The sequence below is a fragment of the Narcine bancroftii genome, chromosome 1 (genome assembly GCF_036971445.1).
Source record: "Narcine bancroftii isolate sNarBan1 chromosome 1, sNarBan1.hap1, whole genome shotgun sequence".
NCBI lineage: Eukaryota > Metazoa > Chordata > Chondrichthyes > Torpediniformes > Narcinidae > Narcine > Narcine bancroftii.
In genome coordinates, this window is record NC_091469.1 from 422947812 (window position 1) to 422970561 (window position 22750).

General features: G+C 43.9%; 1 long non-coding RNA gene across 1 annotated transcript; it reads left to right on the forward strand.

Moving 5' to 3' along the window:
- Positions 1-16732: 16732 nt before the first annotated feature.
- LOC138753422 (uncharacterized) lies at positions 16733-18276 on the forward strand. Its single transcript, XR_011351157.1, has 2 exons — positions 16733-16896; positions 17891-18276. It is a non-coding gene; the product is annotated as an uncharacterized lncRNA (long non-coding RNA).
- Positions 18277-22750: the final 4474 nt, after the last annotated feature.

Here is a 22750-nt window from a genome sequence, read left to right on the forward strand (position 1 = left end):
ATTTTCCATCAGCGACCTCCTATAGTACTAATATTTTGTGAAAGTTAATTGGGTCTCATTGTGCCTTAACATTTATATCCTCATGCAAAAATACATTCTCGGTGATTTATTGCAAGACTAGTTGACCACCCGCAAATTGGAGGAACAACACCTTATATTCCATTTGGGCACCTTCCAACCAGATGGCATTAACATCTACATCGCAGATTTCCTCCCCTTCCTGTCTCTCCACTTCCCCTAACCAAATGTCTCTCTAGCTCTCTCTCTCCCTCTCCCTTTTATGGTTTTTAGACTGCAGGCATGTAACAGCACAATCAAGGAATTTTGCCACTGCACGGGCAGTCTAAAAAGGAATTTGCAGGAATTTTGAGTCAATTCCTGCACCATGATTTATCCTGCAGGACCCCTAAAACTTTTTGAAGGAAGCCTGCAGTGTAAATTGTACCGGAAAAATTCGTTGACGGTCATTCACTCTACTGCATGTCCAACCACCAGGACTGTTGCACTCGGGAACTTGCAGACTAAAAAGGCGCCCAGTGTGAACGACCACACAGGCAGTTATTATGTTAAGGTTTTTTCTGCAATTTTCCCGACATTGCAGTCTAACAAACCATATTTGTCTCTTTTCCACCCACTCTTGTATTCACAGAGCCAGCCCTGCTCCCGCTCCCTGATCAGTTCTCACCTTTCTTCTCCTGTCCTAGGCATGCCCAATGATGGCTTTTTGCTGTTGGTCTGTGCTTCTCTTCCCCTCCCCCCTCCCCCCCCCCCCCCCCCCAGCCTTTTTTTTATTCAGGCTACTGCTTGCATCTTTCTCATTCTTTGAAGAAGGGCTTAGGACTGAAACGTTGGCTATATATCTTTACCTCCTATAGACACTGTATGACTTCCAGCATTTTTAAGCTTTTATTATAAATACCTGAACTTTTCATTTAATCACTGATTTACTCAATTTATGGTGGCACTGGCTTCAAACTTGTTTGACCTTTGAAGGAAGGCTGGATCATAAGACAGCAAAGAAAGAAGTATTGATAAAAAAAATAATAAAACAAAATCTCCATAGTTTTACTTCATTATAGGCTATCCAAAGGGATTGAGGATGACTTCCTTCCACTTTTGCTTTGTGGATCCTGAGATACTTGAAGCCAACGTGGACTCTTCCTCAGATAGGGCAGGATGCGGTTGACACAACAGGCAGGCATCTGGGTTAGTGGATAGTGAAATGGTATGCTCCATTTGCTGCTGATGAACGTCTCTTCGTCCTCTCACTGATGGCATTGAGGTTCTTGCTACCACCCTAAGTGTTTTTCCTTCACTTTTGAGTTAGAATTGGAGGGGTGGGGGAGGTGTTGGTGGATTTGTTGCATTTCCTCCAGGAGACGGAGCACATCCTTCAATTTTTTCTGTTTTACACCTGGGAAATTCTTCCCATTACAGAACTTGGGAGTTTGGTTTCGGCCTGCCCAATGTAGAACCATGTATAAAGGTGAGAGGTGTTCCCTGTATTTCACTGAGGGTGGTATAAGAAAGGACCACCACTCACCCGTGATCCATGCAGCTGCACAGCTCTGACTCTTGCTGTCCTGAGGCCCTGAAGATGCTCATCCTCTGTCCACTTTTAGTGCATGAATCAGCTGTGGAAGGACCTCAAATTTAGACCAAGTGTTTCCCCACTGGCCTAGCTCGTCACCACTGTGTCCATTGGCATGTGCGGAGGAAATGCTGGAGGCAGCAAGGTTCACAACATTTAAGAAGCATCTTGGATAGCAGGCTATAGAGCAGGTTCTTGCTAGTTGGTACAGACATGGTGGGCTGAAGGTCCTATTTTGATGTTGTAGGTCTCCATGAATAGGGTGGGAAACCCAACCAAACTTATTCTTGAAACTGAGAGTTTATTTTCTGTGGGCTTGATGAATTCCATGAAAACCTCAACATACCCAAAACAACTAAAGCATTGATGTCGGCCTATTACACCATAGTTAAAGATTGGATTGAGTTAGAGCAGCCGTGATAGCAATGGTGGATTGAGAAGCAGCTAGACAAAGAAAGTGGAGGGGACCTACAGAGTGGAGAGGGGATGGGCTAGATTCAGATAAACCTGACCTCTTCTGGACATTGTTTTTATATCAGACAGTTGGACTGAACCTCCTTGATTGAATTTTGAGTTTAGTTTCATTCACCACCTGCTCTCCATCCACTAACTCAGGTCTGGACAAAATCCCTCGGTACCAAGACTGGTGCTAATTTCTTCATTAACACATTAGGGAGTAGAAAATCACAAGAGACGGAAAGCAGTGAGAAATAAGAGACCTGAGGAATGGAGGATGTCCCAGAGTTAGTGAAGCAATTTTAACATAAGGTGAGAATTCTGAGTCACATCACTAGATTGCATCAGCCAAACACTTTCCAATGAACTATTAGGAAATATTGATTTTTTATTATTGTATAACAGTATTATTTAAACTATGATTAAATCATTTTTAACTTCTGAATTAATTGCAACCTATTGATTTTATATTGCTTGACAGTTCCAGTGAAGAAAACTGAGGTCCTCCATCAGCCAGCTCCCCACCATGACTACCAGCCCCCCCACATCTCCATCGGGCACACAAAACTCAAAACGGTCAACCAGTTTACCTATCTCGGCTGCACCATTTCATCGGATGCAACGATCAACAATGAGATAGACCACAGACTCGCCAAGGCAAATAGCGCCTTTGGAAGACTACACAAAAGTGTCTGGAAAAACAACCAACTTAAAAACCTCACAAAGATTAGCATATACAGAGCCGTTGTCATACACACACTCCTGTTCGGCTCCGAATCATGGGTCCTACGGCTCCTAGAACCCTTCCACCAGTGTTGTCTCCGCTCCATCCTCAACATTCATTGGAGCGACTTCATCCCTAACATCGAAGTACTCGAGATGGCAGAGACCGACAGCATCGAATCCACGCTGCTGAAGATCCAATTGCGCTGGGTAGGTCACGTCTCCAGAATGGAGGACCATCGCCTTCCCAAGATCGTGTTATATGGCAAGCTCTCCACTGGCCACCGAGACAGAGGTGCACCAAAGAAAAGGTACAAGGACTGCCTAAAGAAATCTCTTGGTGCCTGCCACATTGACCACCACCAGTGGGCTGATATCGCCTCAAACCGTGCATCTTGGCGCCTCACAGTTCGGCGGGCACCAACCTCCTTTGAAGAAGACCTCAGAGCCCACCTCACTGACAAAAGACAGAGGAGGAAAAAAACCAACACCCAACCCCAACCCACCAATTTTCCCTTGCAACCGCTGCAACCGTGTCTGCTTGTCCCGCATCGGACTTGTCAGCCACAAACGAGCCTGCAGCTGACGTGGACATTACCCCTCCATAAATCTTCGTCCGCGAAGCCAAGCCAAAGAAATTATAATTATTCATATGAGAGGTTCTGTCACTGATTTTTGTCAGTAAGATCAGACAATTAAAATAAATCAATCATTCCTCATTTTTTGTTGCCATGGTTTGTAGAAATATGTCACTTTTTTTGAATGAGATTGGTAGGAAATATGGTTACATTCCAGCCAACGATTACTATTTAAGTTGATAATGATCACTAAGGATTGAGTGAGACATACTTGTCAGCACCTCTCAATATATTTCAGTTGAAGTTTATCTAAATGTTTAGAATGAAAGGTATTGAGTATTAATGGGTAGATCTAATTCATAAAATCATAATTCAATTGAAACACAAGTACTTAGATGTTCCCTGGTTGAAGGCTAAATCAAGCTATGTCTTTGTGTCACTGTGTTCTACTCTATTGCTGAACTTCATTCCATTGACTTTAATATTTTCTATCCAGACCATGAAGTCCTACTGATCAGGGAATTGTTTATTTAAGAACTTTGACTTATATGAGTGTACTGTTTCTTCTGGCACATTTTTCTTTCATGCTGGGCTGCCACATTATTTCCACTATATATATTTTGCTGTAACCTTTGCTATATCTTCAGTGATTGCCTTAAATTTATTTCTCTCAGTTAGGCTAGCTACCTTAAACTCCTTTATTTATCATTGACAATTAAAATTTCAGACAGGATAAAGATGGTCATCCTATATGCTTCTTCTCGCCCAGTCCCTGGTTGGACATTATATTAAACTCTGCTTCCCTGAACTAATTAATGTTTATCCTGGTTACTCCCTTTCTGATCAACTGACATCAAGCAGCATTCTAGCCAAGAGCTTCACTTCAAAACATTTTGGAACTGCTAGCACCCAGTCGATTTGGAACTACCCAGTTATGCTCCTGAGGCTATTCCTTGCCTATCTATTTAATATTGCTGAGTTGTAGCTCCAGACCTTAACTTTCCAGGAGAGACTGGATAGGCTAGGTCTGTTTCCTTTGAAGGATGGGGGCTGACAGGTGTATGTAAAATTATGAGAGACATAGATAAGGTGGCTAGCCAGTGTGTTTCCCATGATAGGGGTGACTAAAATGAAGGTAGAAGGAAAGATGTTTAACGGGGATCGAGGGGGTACATCTTTTCCACACAGTATCTGGAATGAGCTCTCAGAGAAGGTGGTGGAAACAGGAACAGCAACAACATTTAAGAGACACGAATGTGCAAGGAATAGAGGAACTTGGAATTAATGCATCCAAGTAGGATTAATATAGATAGACATGATGATTTTCATAGCTGGGAGGTCAAAAGGCTTGTTTCTACCCTGTACAGCTCCATGATTCTGTGACATGCATATTCTGCATCCTCTGCAGAAGCAGGCTGTGCACACAGAACACATGTACATACATGACTATGCATGTCTTTGCAATGACTTGCTTCAATATTGCTTAAAGAATACTTTCCTGAGAAGGTCTTAGTCAGGCACCAGGAACCACTCCTGAGTAACCAGTCTTTTAATACAAACCCCACTCCAACCCTTTGACACCAACCAATCTCACCCTTACTACTAGTTGCAGGCTGAAGATCATTCTCATTCATTACCAATTGATCTGCTGGCTCAAACATCCCCAACATTTCTATATTTTGGTTTTGTTGCAACATGCAGGGCAATGACTATCTTGCACATATACCTACCATTTATAATTTCAGTACCAATTCAGTCAAAGGGATCATATCCCATAGCAGATATGGATATGATCAATAGATTTCAGAATTATTGTCAGAGTACATACATGACATCACATACAACCCTGAGATTCTTTTTCTGCAGGCAAGGCCACTAATGGCATCATGAAGAAAGCACATCCATGTCTCTAATCCTCAGGAGTTTGCGAAGGTTTGGTAGTGCAAAAAAAATGCACACAGCATATACATGTAAACAAATAAAGAACTGTAAACAGATAATGAATGTAAACAAACTGCAATACAGAGAATAAAAAAAATCAATAAAGTGCAGAAGTAAGAGTGCTTAAATGATTGAGTTTGCTACTGATGGTGGAGGGGTAGCAGCTGTTCCTGAAGTTGGTGGTGAGAGTCTTGTGGCACCTCTACCTCTTTCCTGATGGCAGCAGCAAGAACAGAGCATGTGTTGGATGATGTGGATCCTTGATAATTGCTGCTGCTTTCCGATGACAGTGTTCCCATAGATGTTCTTGATAGTGGGGAGGGTTTTGCCTGTAAAGTCCTGAGCTGAGTCCACTACCTTTTGGAGGGCTTTACACTCAGCTATATTGGTGTCCCCATACCAGAGCATGATGCAGCCAGTCAGCACACTTTCCATGACTCATCTGTAGAAATTTGCCAGGGTTTCAGGTGTCATACCAAACCTCTGTAAACTCCTGAGGAAGTAGAGGTGCTGATGTGTTTCCTTCCTGATGCCATTAATGTGTTGAGTCTAGGAAAGATCCTCCAAGATAGAGCCTCCTAAGAACTTAAATTTGCTCACCCTCTCCAACTCTGATCCCCTAACAATCACTGGATTGTATACCTCCAGCTTTCCTGAAGTCAACATTGTTGTTGGTGCACCATTCAGCCAAGTTTTCAATCTCCCTCCTGTATGCTGTCTCATGTCGGACTCTGGCTTTATCTTACTCTTAATTTAGTCTATGTGTGGTCTGAATCCAGTGTGTTCTTTGAATGAAGTTATAGGAGAAGGTATTCGGTTCAACAGTCAATTTATTACACAGCACAAGAATAAAACTTAACAGAGCTCTGGGTCAGTCGTTAGTTCATAGGTCACCTGCACAGTGAGCTATTCCCCAAGACTGACCCCTATTGTCCAGTTGGCTCAGTTTATATAGATCAACCTTATCATACAGAACAAAAGTTGGCTTCCTTTGCTAGATCTTTTTTCATAAGGGTTATCACAAGTCATCTCCTGTTTTGCAGATATCTGGGGTGTAGCGCTCCCATCTTAATCCTCCAGGCCAGACTATCCTGTTGTTTTGATCAGAAATTAATTCATCCCCAGATATTTCTAATCACCATTCTGTTCCTGTCTGGCCAATTTCTGCTGTACTCTTTAACACCTCCTCCTGCCTTAATCTTCCTCCTAGACTGGTTTTCCATTCCCTTTGTTTCTTGCAGGCCATTCTTTGTTCTGGTCTGGCCTGTGTCTCCTGTGCTACTCACCACCTCCTTCAGTTTGAGCATTCCTCCTAAATCGTTTTATGCATTTCCTCTCCCTGTATTTGGGAGCAGACAATTTTGCTCAGCCAACTTTGCTCCATGCTGTGATTGCCACTTAATCACATTCCTCTTTTTCCCTGAACCATGCAGTACCTATAAACTTATTAATTAATCATTTCTTTCATAATGTTTTAACCCCTAGATTCCAACACTCATCATCTTTCTTTATACAATCCACTACTGTGGTATCGTTGGTAGATTTGTAAATGGTGTTATTGTCATAACTGTAAAGTGCATAGAGGAAGGGGCTAAGAATGCCACGCTGTGGTGCTCTGGTACTGATGGAAATTGTGCAGAAGATGTTCTTATCAATCCTCACTGATTGTAGTCTGGAGGTGAGGAAATCCAGGATCCAATTTCACAGTGGGGTGTGGAGTGCCAGGTCTTGGAATTTGCTGATCAGTTTTGAGAGGACAATGGTGTTAAATGCCGAACTGTAGTCGATAAAGAGCATCCTGATGAATACATCTTTACTATCTAGGTGTTCCAAAAGCTTTGTGTAGAGCCACTGAGATGGCATCTGCCTTCAACTTGTTGTTATGATAGGCAAACTGGAACATATCCATGTCACCGCTCAGACAGTAGTTGATATGGTTTCACACCAACCTTTCAAAGCACTTCATCACTGTTGATGTAAGTGCTACTGGTTGATAGTTATTAAGACAGGTTACTGTATTCTTCTTGCGGATCGGTATGATTGATGCCTGTTTGAAACAGGTTGGTACTACGCCCTGCTGGAGTGAGAGATTGAAGATATCTGTGAATACATTTGTAAGATGGTCAGCACAGATTTTTAATACTCGGCCAGGTACTCCATCCTGGCTAGATGCTTTACTCGTATTCACTCTCCTGAAGGCAGCACGCATGTCATCCTCAGATACAGACAGAATGGGATCATCAGGGGACATGGGGGTGCAGAGGAGTGGTTCTTCGCTGTTCCTGGTGTCAAATTGCAGGAGGCATTGAGTTCCCCTGGGAGTGAAGATTTGCTGTCTGCTACTTCACCAGGAAGTAGCAGGTTATGGCATTTAGGCCCCGTCACATTCTGTTGGGTGTCCCTTGTTGTTTCCATTTTTGCCAGGAATCTTCATGTCACCAGGAAATAGCTTTATGCAGGTCATATCTGTTCCTTCTATATTGATCTAGATCTCTAGACTTAAATGCGTGTGATCCGGCTCTCAGCAGGTTCCGGATTTCATCGTTCATCCAAGGCTCTGGTTGGAGAAAACCCTAAACAATTTGATGGGGACACACTCATCCAAAGCTGTTTTAATAAAGTCTATGACAGTTCTGGGGTAATTGTTCAGATTCTCAGCGGAGTCTTTGAAAACAATCTAAATCCACTGACTCGAGGAAGTCCTGTAACCTCAGTGACAATCTGGTGAAATTCTGCTAGTAGAGATCAAGGACCTCCAGGGAAAAATCAAGCCTTTAACTGCAAATTAAAGGGAGTGGCTGTGCCTTCAAAGATGCCACTTCCATAGCTTAAGGGAAGGGCATGTAAATGACCTACAGTCTGCAATTTGGACCTTTTAATTGGAGACTCAACAAGTGAATTCAAGGTTCAGGTTTCCTTTTATTGTCATGTAATAATACATAAAAAATATAAAATACTTAACTTTTGCCTGCTGTAAGGCAAAGAGTTGACATTGATATTGCCCCGGAGCCCCTAACAATAGGAGAAAGAAAAGCAAAAAAGAATGGCTTCAGAGTATCCGAGGGTCCATGGATTTGCCTCCAGTACTCCTATAGCCTCTGCAGCCACACAGACTCCTATTTGATTAACCAGCAACCTGAGCTCCAGATCCAAACCTCCAAGATGATTAGGAAGCCATTAATGCCAGAGGCCCTTCCGGAGCCCTTTCTTGCCCTTAGCATCCTTTCAGCTTTGATATCTGGTTCCTATGAGCCAGTGTTTAGCATCCTGCAGCCTGTGTGAGAACCGTGACCATAAGTCACCTGCAGTCTGTATGGGTCCCTCAGCCACTGAAACCCTCACTGATCCACTGCCGTGGTCACTGACCTTTAGAGTCGTCTCCTCTGCTTCTCCTTCCAAATGGTGGGAGGGGGAGGGGGAGGGGTGACCTCCGTGTATTTGGATTCCTGTGCCAGCCTGCTGCTCCTCCAGAGTCTTCAACTCCTCATGGCCATTGCCAACCACAGGCACTGCCACCTTGGGCACAGACCTCGTGATTGCAGGATTTTACTTACAAATCTTCTTTTCTTTGGCTTGGCTTCGTGGACGAAGATTAATGGAGGGGTACTGTCCTCATCAGCTGCAGGCGCTCGTTTGTGCCTGACAAGTCCAATGCAGGACAGGCAGACACGGTTGCAGCGGTTGCAAGGGAAAATTGGTGGGTTGGGGTTGGGTGTTGTGTTTTTCTTCCTTTGTCTTTTGTCAGTGAGGTGGGCTCTGCGGTCTTCTTCAAAGGAGGTTGCTGCCCGCCGAACTGTGAGGTGCCAAGATGCACGGTTTGAGGCGATATCAGCCCACTGGCGATGGTCAATGTGGCAGGCACCAAGAGCTTTCTTTAGGCAGTCCTTGTACCTCTTCTTTGGTGCACCTCTGTCTCGGTGGCCAGTGGAGAGCTTGCCATATAACACGATCTTGGGAAGGCGATGGTCCTCCATTCTGGAGACGTGACCTATCCAGCGCAGTTGGATCTTCAGCAGTGTGGATTCAATGCTGTCGGCCTCTGCCATCTCGAGTACTTTGATGTTGGTGATGAAGTCGCTCCAATGAATGTTGAGGATGGAGTGGAGACAACGCTGGTGGAAGCGTTCTAGGAGCAAATAATAGGCTGTTAAAGCCACCAACTTCACATCATATTATTTTTTTCTTAATAGAACTCAACAACTATTCAATTTTTTAAACAATTATTTATTATTTTGAATTCAGGTTTTGCACAAGCATTAAAAAGACAGCCACATCCCATGGGTTTTGTTGATACGTCATTATTAAACATCAGGAGGTATCCCCTTTTCTTCAGAAGATAATATTTTTAAGGTTGCTAGCTTTGATAGAAATCAAGAAAGTTTGAAACCGTTAGCAACCTAACAGATGACTCAACAAATCATTAAACGGGAGCTATTCAAACACAATTTCTCTTAGTGGTGAAAATGATTAGTATTATTTTGTATGAAGGGCTGAAGCCCGAAACGTTGCTGCTGTATCTTTACCTTTGCTTCATAAAGGCTCTGTTTGACCTGCTGAGTTTCTCCAGTATTTGTGTGTTTTTTTCACTTAACCACGGTGTCAACCGAATCCTGTGTTTTATCCCAGTATTATTTATATGTTCCATGTTGAGGAACTTTGGGGGGCATCCGATGCGCTCTAGTATTTGCCAAAGCCCTTTCCTGTTTACGGTGTCGAAGGCTTTGGTGAGGTCAACAAAGGTGATGTAGAGTCCTTTGTTTTGTTCTCTGCACTTTTCTTGGAGCTGTCTGAGGGCAAAGACCATGTCAGTAGTTCCTCTGTTTGCGCGAAAGCCGCACTGTGATTCTGGGAGAATATTCTCGGCGACACTAGGTATTATTCTATTTAGGAGAATCCTAGCGAAGATTTTGCCTGCAAGCGAAGATTTTGCCTGCAACATGGTTCCTCAACATGGTTATCCAACTGCACGAAAACCAACAAGGTCGGGTCAGATACAGCAATGAGCTCTCTGAACCCTTCTCCATTAACAATGACGCGAAGCAAGGCTGTGTTCTCGCACCAACCCTCTTTTCAATCTTCTTCAGCATGATGCTGAACCAAGCCATGAAAGACCTCAACAATGAAGACGCTGTTTACATCCGGTACCGCACGGATGGCAGTCTCTTCAATCTGAGGCGCCTGCAAGCTCACACCAAGACACAAGAGAAACTTGTCCGTGAACTACTCTTTGCAGACGATGCCGCTTTAGTTGCCCATTCAGAGCCAGCTCTTCAGCGCTTGACGTCCCGTTTTGCGGAAACTGCCAAAATGTTTGGCCTGGAAGTCAGCCTGAAGAAAACTGAGGTCCTCCATCAGCCAGCTCCCCACCATGACTACCATCCCCCCCACATCTCCATCGGGCACACAAAACTCAAAACGGTCAACCAGTTTACCTATCTCGGCTGCACCATTTCATCAGATGCAAGGATCGACAACGAGATAGACAACAGACTCGCCAAGGCAAATAGCGCCTTTGGAAGACTACACAAAAGAGTCTGGAAAAACAACCAACTGAAAAACCTCACAAAGATAAGCGTATACAGAGCCGTTGTCATACCCACACTCCTGTTCGGCTCCGAATCATGGGTCCTCTACCGGCATCACCTACGGCTCCTAGAACTCTTCCACCAGCGTTGTCTCTGCTCCATCCTCAACATTCATTGGAGCGCTTTCATCCCTAACGTCGAAGTACTCGAGATGGCAGAGGTCGACAGCATCGAGTCCACGCTGCTGAAGATCCAGCTGCGCTGGGTGGGTCACTTCTCCAGAATGGAGGACCATCGCCTTCCCAAGATCGTGTTATATGGCGAGCTCTCCACTGGCCACCGTGACAGAGGTGCACCAAAGAAAAGGTACAAGGACTGCCTAAAGAAATCTCTTGGTGCCTGCCACATTGACCACCGCCAGTGGGCTGATATCGCCTCAAACCGTGCATCTTGGCACCTCACATTTTGGCGGGCAGCAACCTCCTTTGAAGAAGACCGCAGAGCCCACCTCACTGACAAAAGGCAAAGGAGGAAAAACCCAACACCCAACCCCAACCAACCAATTTTCCTTTGCAACCGCTGCAACCGTGTCTGCCTGTCCCGCATCGGACTTGTCAGCCACAAACGAGCCTGCAGCTGACGTGGACATTTACCCCCTCCATAAATCTTCGTCCGCGAAGCCAAGCCAAAGAAGAGATTTATATGTTCAGTAAGAAAAATATCTGTTTCCTGATGGGAGAACAATGCCTTATCTTCTGTCTGGGCACTCTCCACAAATTGCATTAATCTGCTAATTTGCTCACCTTGTCTTCCCCCTCCCCCTTTCCTGTCTTTCCAAATCTTCCCCCTCACCCCTTACCCACCCAGCCATCCCTCCTCCCCCTCATTTCTGCTGTCCCCTCCCTCCCCTATCCTGCCTTTGCGACCCCTCCCCCCAACCCTTTTGTTCTGATGCCTGCAGCATTCTGTTATACCTCTTGCCTGAATTGTTGGTTCTGTATTTCTACCTTTTCTACATAAAGGACACTCTTCGACCTGCTGAGCTTCTCCAGCATTTTGTGATCTTTACTTCAACCAGTGTCTACAGATTTTTGTGATATATTTCCGTTTCCTGAATGCCTGGTGTAGTACATTGGCACAACAGCTCAAGTGCATGTGTTTAAGTGGGAAGATTGAGACTTGTTTTTGTCAAACAGCATATTTAATTGAAAGAACCTGGAAGCTTTGAGTTACAATAGCTGCAAAATAATGTTTCAGGCTTAAAAAAACAATCTTCTGGAGGAACTCAGCAAGCTGAGCATTATTAGTTGGAGAACAAGATTGGGTTGGGGCAGAATCTTTCATCACCTGAGAGTGCAGAAGAGAAATATGGTGTGATTATATGGACGGTGTGGGAGGATTGAACAGGGGGCAATGGGGATTAGTGAAGCAAGGAGGGATGAAGGATATTGGACAGAGAAAATTGATTGGCATGTGTCAGTCAAAGATAGAGGAGGGAGAGAGAGTCAAAAGGAAAAATGGCGGGGATGGGGGAGGGTTTAGTGCAGGTAAAGGAAGATGAGTCAGACAGGGTGGAGTAGGAGAGATGGCTGGTGGGGTTGATAAGTGCAGACCAGAGCTACCAGTTATGGAATGTAATAAGTAGAGATAGTGATACTGGTGGATATAATGGAAGCTATGAGGGGATAGGTGGACAGACAGGACCAGATGCAATCGATGGTTGAGGGGATCCTGTTAGTGAAATGTGAAATGGAAGAGAATGGAACGAGAAAGGGAGGAGAATGAAAATATATGGGAAGCTGGATAGGCAGAGGGAACAAAATTGAGGTGGGGGAGGGGGTAGGGAGATAAGCAGAAGTAGTTTGGAAGAAAAGAGAGGGAGATTTGTTACTTAAAATTGTAAAATGGGCTGCAGAATGCAAGATGGAATATGAGGTATTGTTCCTGTAGTTTGCGTTGGCCTCTCTCTGGAAGTGGAGAAGGGTGAAGGGGACAGGGCAGTGAGTGAATGGGAAGGAAATTTGAAATGGCATGCAGTTCCAAAGCTGCGTTTGGTCTCACAGATGTAGAGACTACATTGGGAGAACTGAATGTGGAAGATGAATTTGGAGGAGGTACATGTGAATTTTTGCCTCACCTGGATGGTGGCGAGGGAGGAGAATATGTTGCACCTCTGGCAATTGCAGGGGCAAATACTGGGGGTAACAGAAATGTGGGTAGGGAGGAAGGAATGGACAAGGGTGTTATGGAGGAAGTGATGCCTGCAGAAAGCAGAAAGGGGTGGGGAGGGAGAGATATATCCAGTGATGGAGTCAAGTTGCACCTGGTGGAAATGATGAAGGGTGATGTGCTGAATGCAGAGGGTGGAAGGGTGAAAGGTGAGGGCAAAAGAGGAGGGGGAGGGGAAGATGAGTTCAGAACTCCGAGAAATAGAAGAAATGACTACAATAGAGGGAAGTCATATTCCTAAGAGGAGTTGGACATTTTGGATGTCCTGAAATGGAAGGCCTCATCTTGAGAGCAGGAGTATCGGAGATGGAGAAGCTGGGAGAAAGGGATGGCATATTTACAGGAGACAGGAGGAGGAGTAGTCCATGTTGCTGTTGGTGTCTGTGGGTTTGCAGTAAATGTGAGCAGATAGCTTGTCTCCTGAAATAGAGACAGAGAGATCCAGAAAGGGAATTTTTTTTCTCTTGATTCTAGCATCTGCAGTCTGTTAAGTATAGCTTCTGGTTTATTGGAAATGGGATGACTTGTCTAGTCAAGGAATGACTTGTCTAGTCCAAGTCTCTATTGTAACTGTGGCCTGAGTAGGTCTTTTGTTACCTAAATTGGCATTCTATGGTATATTAAAGGTATGATTGGACTTTAGGACCCCAGCACACAGAGGGCAGAACACATATGCTCTGTGCTGAATCATCTGCTTTGTTTCAGAGGGCAGGCTAGCTCTAGATCTCCCCTCCTGGGATTTGACCTCCCTCCCATTGTAATGCCTTATTCTGCCTGTGTTGTATAATATTGTGGCAGCTACTGGCTTATCCTAGGATTCTTAATTTCTGTTGGCTAACTGCCATTGAGGCTCAGACTTCAATACAGACAAAACCTCCTGCTGTATTGTAAAAACACAAAAAGCTGGAGAAACTCAGCGGGTCATTGTTCTTTATGTAGCAAAGGCAAAGATACATAACCAATGCTTCGTGCTTGAGCCCTTCACCAAAGTATGAGAAAATGCTGCCAAGCATCTGAACAAAAGATGGGGGGGTGGGTGGGTGGGGAGGGGGATGGCAAAGGCAGGAGATGAGGTAGAGATAGGAGGGAGGGGACAGCAGCAATGAAGGGGAGGTTGGAATGGCAGGGCTGTATGGGTGAAAGAACTGGAAAGACAGGAAAAAGGGGGAGGGGAAAGAAAAGGCAAGCAGGTGTTATGGAAAGCAGTAAAGTCAATGTTCATGCCATGTGGCTGGAGACTGCCCAGAATGAAAATAAGGTGATGTTCCTCCAATCAGTGGGTGGTCAGGGTGGGACAGTACATAAGGCTATGGAAAGACATGTGAGTGTGGGAGTGTGACTCAGAATTGAAATGGTCGCTGGGAGGTCACTGTGGTTGGGAAAGAAGCGGAGGTGCTGAGTGAAGTGATCTCCCAGTCTGCAACCGGTCTATCTGATGTAGATAATGCCACAAAGGGTGCACAGAATGTAGTAAATAAGTCCTCTGCATGTACACATTCAGGTGAAAGGCCTATTTGGGGCCCCGGTCCATGGTGAGGGAGGAGGTGTGGGTGCAAGTGTTGCACATCCTGCGGGCCCAGGGGAAGGTTCTGGGGGTGTGATGGGTGGGGAGCGAAGAGTGAACGAGGGAATCACGGAGGGAGCAGTCCCTGTGGAAGAGAGGGAAAAATGCTTTCTGGTGGTGGGATCCTGTAGTAAGTGCTGGAAATTCTGGCAGATGATGTGTTGGATGGAGAGGCTGGTGGAGTGGTAGATGAGGATGAGGGGGATTCTATGTTGGTTACATCTGGGGGAAGAGTGGGCCAGGGCAGATAAGTGGGAAATGGAGGAGATGCAGGTGAGGGCTGAGTCAATAGTGGTGGAGGGGAACCCACTTTTGTGGAAGAAGGCAGACATTTCAGAAACTCTGGACTGGAAGACCTCATCTTAGAACAGATGTGGTGGAGACAGAGAAATTGAGAAAAGTGGATGGAGTCCTTGCAGGGGAAAGTGTGTGAGAGAAGTGTAGTCCAGGTAGGGTGGGAGTTGGAGGGTTTGTAGTATATGTCAGTGGAAAGCTTGTTTCCCAAGATGCAAACACAGAGATCCAGGAAGGGAAGAGTGTTATCAGAGATGGACCAGGTGAGTTTGAGATGGGGGTGGAAGATGGATGCAAAGTGAATGAATTTGACAAGCTCATTGCAGGAACATGAGGCAGCCCCGATGTAGTCGTCCATATGCCAGAGGAAGAATTGGAGGGTCTTGCCTGTGTAGGCTTGCTGCATGGATTGCTGCACAAAGCCCTCAAACAGGCAGGCATAGCTGAGACCCTTACAGGTACCCATGGCCACTCCTACTACACCCCCGGCTCCTTCCCCAGTGCCAGTAGGAGGTGCAACACTTGCGCCACACCTCCTCCCTCACCATGGTTTGGGGCCCCAAACATGCTTTTCACGTGAAACAACACTTCACTTATACATCTAGAGGACTTATTTGCTGCATCTGGTGCACCCTTTGTGGTATTCTCTACATCAAAAAGACCTGTTACAGAATGGGAGATAATTTCACTCAGCATCTCCGCTCTGTTTGCAACCCCAGCGACCTCCCAGTGGCCGACCATTTCAATTCTGGGTCACACTCCTGTGCTCACATATCTGACCATGACCTTATGTACTGTCCCACCCTGACCACCCCCAGATTAGAGGAACAACAGCTTATTTTCCATCTGGGAAATCTCCAGCCACATGGCATGAACAGTGACTTTACTGTATTCTATTACACCTGCTTGCCTTTTCCTTCCCCTTTTTCCTGTCTTTATGGTACTTTCACCCATTCAGCCCTAACCCCCTCCCACCCCCCCCCCCCCCACACTCTTCTGTTTGGATGGTTGCTGGCATGTTCTCATATTTTGATGAAGGGCTCAAGCCCGAAGCATTGGTTGTGTATCTTTACCTTTGCTACATAGAGGACACTGTTTGACCTGCTGAGCTTCTCCACCATTTTGTGTTTTTACTTCAATCACAATGTCTACAGAATTTTGTGATTTACATGCCTGTGAGGTGACTTACTCTTCTACACTACTGACCCTCTGTTGGATCTTATTGATTCTGTCTGATTATTTGTTTTATAAATAAATATAAGCATCAATTTTGTTCTGAGTTTTGTCAGCTGAAGATGGTTCTTGTGTGGGAGAGAAGGGCTTGATATTGGATCAAGCAAACTCAAGAGAAATTTACTATAGTAAAAAGGAAACCTGTTCAAAGGCTTTGCAACCAATCTCTGAGCAAAGTGTATTTCCAGTTGAGGGAAGCATTTTCTCTGATTAATGAATAGTCCCAGAATCATCAGAATGAATCATCTTCTCCCCGTAGGATCTAAATATAAGAAGGAAAATCATTAAATGAGGCTGATTTTAAATTCAAACATAGAGCGTTAGAAATACTCAACATATCAGACAGTGACTGCAAAGAGAAAAGAGGTTTTGAAGACTTGACACCCAACATTCCTTAATTTGCCCTTTCTCCTTTCAAATGCTGGTTACATATTTCTAACATTTCTTACCTCCATATCCATATTATTTTTTTACAATTAGGAGATGTATGACTGAGTTACAGAGTTTACGAGGTAATTAATGATTGTAGCCTACTGACTAAACAGTGAGGTCATAGACACAGGCCTTATTGTTTATGAGCATTTCAGTTTGAGAGCTGTTACTTATGCAGTCTTTTGTGCAGCTTTCAATCGTGCAGTGCAGTTGAAACATTGCTAAGGAGCCATTACTTGCCTGACTGGTTTGGTGATTACTGTGTGGAGTTGTCTGAATCACTATCATACTGATTGGCAGATCTGTTGAGGGTTTTAAGGAGAGCGATGAGTAAGTTGTGGTAACATAGTGGCACTAAATAATGGAGACTTGAAAGATTCTGTTTGAAAGATTGATTTTTTCACTCAAGGGAAAAGTCTTTCAAATGTTCTTGCATGAAAGTACACAGATAAGGTAGGCAGTAAATGAAAAGAAGATAAATCATTGGGCAAGGGAGACCATATATGTAAAAAATTCCATACAATCTGATTTGCAGATCTTATGGTAAAGGAAAAAAAATCCCAGCTTTGTTACTGGAATAGCTTGATACAACATCAATTTATTTCCTAATGAGTGGCATCTTGAATAATGCACATATTCTGTGAGGATCTCCGCTCTGCATGTGAATGCAGTAGTGCACTGGACACCATGATGTGAGTTTCCTTTCGGCATTGTTTCATTGTGCGGGGATTGCCACTCCTGGAAGAGGTGATTGTAGCCACTTCCTTCCTGGCTCCTCCTGTGAATTGAAGTGCTACTCCCCTGTTCTCCAACATACCCTCCCCTCCCCAACCAACACCACCCCATCTCCCAGGGCCAGTGCCAGACTATTTTGCACCTTAGGCAAGGCCAGTTTCTTGCACCCTCTCGCCCAAAAAAATTGCCCACTTCGATTTTCAAAAACAGATGTTTTGTAGAAAAAAATGAAAAGCACAAAACTTAAAACTGCTAAAAAAATTTTAAATTGCAAGAATAAGTAATACTTCAATCTTTGATAATCTTTCTCAAATACAAAAGAAAATATTTTGGCACACAAATTATTTTGATCTAAAGGGCACTCGGTAGAATTCATACCTCTGCCAAGGGCAACACAACATTAAAATTCTTACTTCACACACCTTTAGCGTATATACCTTCCAGTGTTCATTTTTTTCAACAAGAATTATGCAGTAAGAAAATGCCCCTGTAGTCCTTCAAGTTTGCTCCGACTTTCCTGTAACCATTTTTACAAGTTTATGATATTCCCTTTTTTTATTTTCCCACATTTTTATCTTTTCCCCCCCAGATTCGACAACTCACTTACAGACCCCCATCTTTGAGATTCAAGAGGAAATTGAAGCATCCAGAGGAAGCTCACACGGTCATAGGGAGAATGTGCGAACTGCACACAGGGAGGGCCAGAGTTCAGGGCAGAAGCCAGGACGCTGTGGTTGTGAAGTCGTCGCCCTATTAATTGCACCACGGTGACACGGCATCAACTATAGCAATAATAAAGTTGGTTACATGTCTCTTTAAGAACTGCCTGGAAGGAGAGTATCTCCATATTACACAACTATCAGAACATTGATGGAGAACCCTGAGTGAAATGTAACTATATAATTTCAGCATGGCAATCTTTTATGAAACTGACAACTCGGATAAATAAAATCATTAATATAATGACAAAAATAGCATGGAGTAATTGCTGAGATGATTTATTTTAAGAATTTATATATTTTTATTTTTCATCTATGAATATTAATAGATTTTCTGCTAATAGAAACTAACTAGTACCTGCCTGAGCTATTCTTAACAAGTTACCCTTGTTGGTCTCAAATCTGCTCATGAATTATGATCCTCTAAAGAGGGGCCAGGACTTTCCTTGATGAAGTGTTAATAAATTGCTCAAACCAATGTTAGAGTTATTGAAACAATAAATGTAAATACCTCACATTTAGGCTTACGTAAGACTCCCCTCAGCAGACACTGACTTCGAACTCTCGGCTTACAGGCACATGCTGGAGTTCCCGATGCTGACTACAAACCCTCTCCTAGGTTGACTATCGCACATGCACACCGGTTGAGGGGACGGGGAGGGTTCGGAGTTGGAATTTGGCCATTGGGAGCTCCCGTGTAGGCCGAGGGGAGGGTTCAGAGTTGGGTGTCGGGAGGTCCCGATGCCCGACTCCAAATCCTCCCCTCGGTAGTTTGCCTACAGGTGCACACCGTAGCTTTCGACTCCAAAGGCTGAACCCTTTCCTCGGCAGTTAGCCTATAGGCACCCGACACCGACTCTGAACCCTCCCCTTGGTCTACCTGAACTGTGGGGCAAAATTTCCTCTCTTCAACAGTGTCCCTCTGAGGTGTGCGGCTGCCTAGTTTGCCTAATGGTAGCACTGGCCCTGCCACCACTACACCCACCATGGACAGTACCTCCATTTTGACTCCTTGTTGACTATGACTAGCATATCCTTTTGAGTGAATGTGTGTGAGATCTCCCTTGCCCCTGATTCCTTCATTTCTGCTAAAATATATATTACTTCTGTGTGGTTTTCATACAGGAGTTTGCTGCAAAACAAAGTGGCCAAAGATGGAAAAAGTGGAGTGGTGCTTTTGATGGTATCGTATCTCCTGCATATATTTATTTTGAATAAAGTTTGTTTTTGACATTTTAAAAAAATCAAGACTCACTGGAGTCCCATTTCAATTCAATTTCAAGTGGCCAACTTTATAACTTCTCTGTGGGGGACCTGATTTGGTGTTTTCTCTAAAGCTTTCGTGCAACAAAAATAAGCAATTGGGACTTAATATGCATTTTAAAATGCCCTGAAGTGCTTCACACTGAATAAATTATCCTGTGCATTTCTATTGTTTGGTGGATAATATTGGGAGCTATTTTATGAATTGCAAGATGACACATACTGTATAGCAGTGAGATGAATCTGGCAGCCTCTTTCTGCCTGCTTGTCTTGAAGGAGAGATTCCAGCTTGGACATGAGGAAAAGTCCCATGCTGCCATCCTGCTGTCAGTGCAGTCAATGGGTTGGGCTTTGTGCTTGCTTGTGGGTTCTGACCTCGAGGGTTCCCTGAACTGAGAGGTTCACTCTTGCTCCCTGTGACTTAGAAAAAAAGTTAGCAAAACCAAACTTAATTCTTGGTGGCTGCAGGAACTATCCCAAAACCTGCATGGAGCAAACGACTTAATGTTCATCTAAAATGGTCAGCCAGAAATATGGTGTTAAGGACATCGCTTGGCGTTGCTGCCATTTTGCAGATGCAAGAAAGACCGACATTTTCTCCATTTTGTAGCCTGATTTTCTTGCACTACTTGGTATTGAGTCTTCACCTCAATTTTCACGTTATTTTATTGATATGGTGGCACAATGTTCAAAGGGTAGGTGTTACAGATTGTTGTACCTCTAGGGAGAATCTGCATAATGCTGACACACATTAAGATATTGCCACATAGCCTGCTATTTTCTATCCAATGGTTTCAACTTCCATTCCAATCTAGGTTATTTATTTGGACCTTGTCTCTGTTTATATTGGACTTTTCATTAAATTGGTATTTGTCATGGATTATTGACTTCGACCTAAGTCCTCAAGATCAGTCAGAGACAGTTATATTTTATATTCATTTTGATTCTATTTCCCTGGCTGATGACTTGCTGCAGCTACAAGTCTAAAGCCCCTTTCACACTTGCAGCCCAGTAAATCAGACATCCCATGTCTGAATGGGGATTTGGCCTTTCACACTAGACCACTCCTAACTGGGACACTGAACGCTTTCACACTTGCAAGGGTTATCTCCAGCATTTGGTGTGTTCTACTTTAATCAGAAGTGCCTGCAATGCAATTGCCCATTTCACACTTGCCTGATCTCAACGCCGGCATCTGCAGATGCCAGGGATTGTACTAGGGGTCGAAGCTGGCATTCCCCAGCATGAGATGATGTCATTTGATGCTGGTGTTGAGCAGATTTTGCTTTCACACTTGCCACTTTAAAGGCCGATTGATGTTCGATTCCTGGGATCACTGGCAAGTGTGAAAGGGGCTTTAATGTTTTACTTGACTGGTGAATGGCTGTAGGTCAGAAGTTTATTTGAGCTTTGGTTGAAGGTGATTTCACTTTGTTATAAAATTGAAACTAAATGACTCTTTGTAACTATCACTAGAGTGCATAGCATTCAGATCAGTAGCGACTGAGTTTTGCAAGTTCACTGAGAAAGCTATAATTATTTTATATTGAATATACTCAAAGTTTTTCTTTCTTCATTGTATCATGCCACAAGATGTCATGACAGATATGTTACATCATATCTTGTCCCATCATATTGTTGAATCATATTACATCTTATCAAATTGCAAGCCAAGTGCTATTTTGCAACATTCCTTTCCTTTCTGATTTCTGTTGGTGCCCTGTCCCTCTTAATTTAAAATTCTTATTGCTTTTGGGGCTTCCCTTCACCCTGCCCAAAACATTCTCGACAAACCTTTTGCTTTGGTCTCTCTGTGAATTCTTGCTCCCTCCGTCTCGCTCTTGGACTCCAGCTTTGTTGGACTGGAATTCTCATCCCATACTTCCCCACCCTACCCTTCTTTCCTTTAGGACTTTGAACAAGCTTTGATAGATAGGCTTCTGATAATTGCTTATTTCTCTCAGTTTTGTTGGATTCACTTAAATATTTTTGATCCTGCAGAATTTCCCTCTGATAGTGAATTTTATCACTTGCTATCTCTTGATGATATTACAACATAGCGGTGCCAAAGAACCAGAAAGATTTTTATCCAAGGACAAGACTTCAGCTTCACTTGGATGATGATGTACATTTGAAATGAGGATTAACATTTTCCAATCACCCTGTTTTCTTTTATATTTGTGTCCACCTGTTGATGCAATGTTCAGTAGCTTTAGCTAACTCTGTTCCCATACCTTTCTTACATTTCTTTCTTAATTTTACACCTTCTGAAGTTCAGCAATTTGCAGCCGTTAAGCTCTCTTGCTGTAAGTGTTAGTACAGTACTTGGATTACAGGGCTTCTGAGTACACTTGCACATTATGACATGATCCTTTCACTTTAGGCATCTGTGTGATGAGTTATTTTTCAAGTGCTCAGCTGCTGGTTTGATAGGGAGGGCCCCTGGTGATAAGCCGACAAAGCTTATTTGGCAGCCAAAGAAAGGGGAATCCGCTCACATATGTCAGCTCAGCAGGCTGTGAACATTCCCTCATGACCAGAGGGTCGACATGGTCAAGGTGCTATGACAGCCAGTTCTGTTGGCTGCATTTCCAACTGTAGTGCCACTAATCTGAATACTTGAATGCCCTTTAAATACTCAGTCATTTGAGATTGATCACTTGGAATCAGTTGGAATGCTTTCTGCAAGAAGAGCAGAGGCCAAATTACAGAGTACTCCATATTGTAGCTTTAATAGTTTAACATTTTAGTACTGAATTGCAGGTGTCTGTTTAATTTTAAATTAAAATTAACAGTGAACAATACTTGAATTGTTATGTAGAGAAATAGACAGTAACACATGGTAACACAAATTGAAGCCAGCTTTCAGATGCTGATAATTGGACCTCTACTCATTCAGGCAGCCCTTTTCTTTGGCTTAAAAGCAACACAAAACTAACTGTATGCACTCATGTTATATGCTAAAGATTGTAAATAGCAGTATCTATTTGGCAGGGTAACGCTGGGTGGGTCACGTCTCCAGAATGGAGGACCATTGCCTTCCCAAGATCGTGTTATATGGCAAGCTCTCTACTGGCCACCGAGACAAAGGTGCACCAAAGAAGAGGAACAAGGACAGTTTAAAGAAATCTCTTGGTGCCTGCCACATTGACCACTGCCAGTGGGCTGATATCGCCTCCAACCGTGCATCTTGGCGCCTCACAGTTCGGCGGGCAGCAACCTCCTTTGAAGAAGACCACAGAGCCCACCTCACTGACAAAAGACAAAGGAGGAAAAACCCAACACCCAACCCCAACCAACCAATTTTCCCTTGCAACCGCTGCAACCATGCCTGCCTGTCCTGCATCGGACTTGTCAGTCACCAACGAGCCTGCAGCTGATGAGGACATTACCCCTCCATAAATCTTTGTCCGCGAAGCCAAGCCAAAGAAAAGAAGAAAGAATGAAAATGTGATCAAAAATTAGTT